General features: G+C 38.0%; 1 non-coding gene across 1 annotated transcript; it reads left to right on the forward strand.

Annotated features, from left to right (window-relative positions):
• Positions 1 to 1031: 1031 nt before the first annotated feature.
• LOC112798948 (small nucleolar RNA R71) lies at positions 1032 to 1139 on the forward strand. Its single transcript, XR_003200542.1, has one exon. It is a non-coding gene; the product is annotated as a small nucleolar RNA R71 (small nucleolar RNA).
• The last annotated feature ends 1002 nt before the right edge of the window (positions 1140 to 2141 follow it).

Genomic DNA, 2141 nt, shown 5'->3' on the forward strand with positions numbered 1-2141 from the left:
TATACTAAAAATAGTACCAAAAAGCGTATAAATTATCCGCTCATCATTGAGCAACTTGCTCTTCAGTTACATCTTCATCCTCTTCAGAGGAAGAATAGTTCTCAGAGCTCATGAATGACAAAAGGAGGTTCAATGAAATCTCTATGGTCTCTAGGTGAGCCTCAGATTCCTTAGGTTCCTCAGTTTGGAACTCCCTTTTCTTCAGAGGATGTCCCAGGAGGTCTTCCTCACTGGGATTCACATCCTTCTCCTCCTTTGTGCATTCAGCCATATTGATTATATCAATGGCCTTGCACTCTCTTTTTGGATTCTCTTCTGTATTACTTGGGAGAGTACTAGGAGGAGTTTCAGTGATTTTCTTACTCAGCTAGCCCACTTGTGGTTCCAAATTTCTAATGGAGGACCTTGTTTCACTCATGAAACTTAAAGTGGCCTTAGACAGATCAAAGACTATGTTTGCTAAGCTAGAGAGGCTCTGCTCAGAATTCTCTTTCTGTTGCTGAGAAGATGGTGGAAAAGGCTTGCTATCGCTAAGCCTGTTTCTTCCACCATTATTAAAGCCTTATTGAGGCTTTTGCTGATCCTTCCATGAGAAATTTGGATGATTTCTCCATGAGGAATTATAGGTGTTTCCATAAGGTTCACCCATGTAATTTACCTCTGCCATTGCAGGGTTCTCAAGATCATAAGCTTCTTCTTCAGAAGATGCCTCTTTAGTACTGTTGGATGCATTTTGTCATCCATTCAGACTTTGAGAAATCATGTTGACTTGCTGAGTCAACATTTTGTTCTGAGCCAATATGGCATTCAGAGCATCAGTTTTAAGAACTCCCTTCCTCTGAGGCGTCCCATTACTCACAGGATTCCTCAGAAGTGTACATGAATTGGTTGTTTGCAACCATTTCAATAAGTTCTTGAGCTTCTGCAGGCGTTTTCTTTAGGTGAATGGATACACCTGCAGAATGGTCCGGTGACATCTTAGAAAACTCAGATAGACCATAATAGAATATATCCAGAATGGTCCACTCTGAAAGCATGTCAGAAGGACACTTTTTATTCATCTGCTTGTATCTTTCCCAAGCTTCACAGAGGGATTCACCATCTTTTTGCTTGAAGGTCTGAACATCCACTCTAAGCTTGCTCAGCTTTTGAGGAGGATAGAACTTGGCCAAGAAGGCCGTGACCAGCTTATCCCAAGAGTCCAGGCTATCTTTAGGTTATGAGTCCAACCATGTTCTAGCTCTGTCTCTTACAGCAAAAGGGTAAAGCATGAGCCTGTAGACTTCAGGATCTACTCCATTAGTCTTAACAGTCTCATAGATCTGCAAGAACTCAGTTAAAAACTGGTAGGGATCTTCTGATGAAAGTCCATGAAACTTGCAATTCTGTTGCATTAGAGCAACTAGTTGAGGCTTAAGCTCAAAATTGTTTGCTCCAATGGCAGGAATTGAGATGCTTCTTCCATAAAAGTTGGAAGTAGGTGTAGTATAATCACCAAGCATCCTCCTTGCATTATTGTTGTTGTTATTATTTTCGGCTGCCATCTCCTCTTCTTTTTCAAAAATTTCTGTCAAGTCCTCTCCAGGGGGTTGTGCCTTAGCTTCCCTTAGCTTCCTCCTTAGGGTCCTTTCAGGTTCAGGATCTGCTTCAACAAGAATGTCTTTATCCTTGCTCCTGCTCATATGAAAAAAAGGGACAGAAGATAATAATAAGGATCCTCTTTACCACAGTAGAGAGATTCCTTTATGTTAGTAGAAGAAGAAAAGAATAGAAGAAGGAAAAGAGGAACATTCGAACTCAGAGAGGAAGAGAGGGTTCAAATTTTAATATGAAGAGAAGTGTTAGTAAATGAATAAATAAATAGAAAGAGATGAGAGAGAAGAGTTTTCGAAAATTAACTAAAATAAAAGAAAAATATTAAAGTTAAAATTTGAAAATTAAGAAAAGGAATAAAATAAAAATTAAAATTTGAAACAATTAGTTAAAAAAAGAATTTTGAAAAAGAGGGAGGTAATTTTCGAAAATTAGAGAGAGGAAAGTAGTTAGGTGGTTTTGAAAAAGATAAGAAACAAACAAAAAGTCAATTAGTTAGTTAAAAAAGATTTGAAAATTAATTTTGAAAAGATAAGAAGTTAGAAAAG

Source organism: Arachis hypogaea, chromosome 4 (genome assembly GCF_003086295.3).
Source record: "Arachis hypogaea cultivar Tifrunner chromosome 4, arahy.Tifrunner.gnm2.J5K5, whole genome shotgun sequence".
In the NCBI taxonomy this organism is placed as follows: domain Eukaryota; kingdom Viridiplantae; phylum Streptophyta; class Magnoliopsida; order Fabales; family Fabaceae; genus Arachis; species Arachis hypogaea.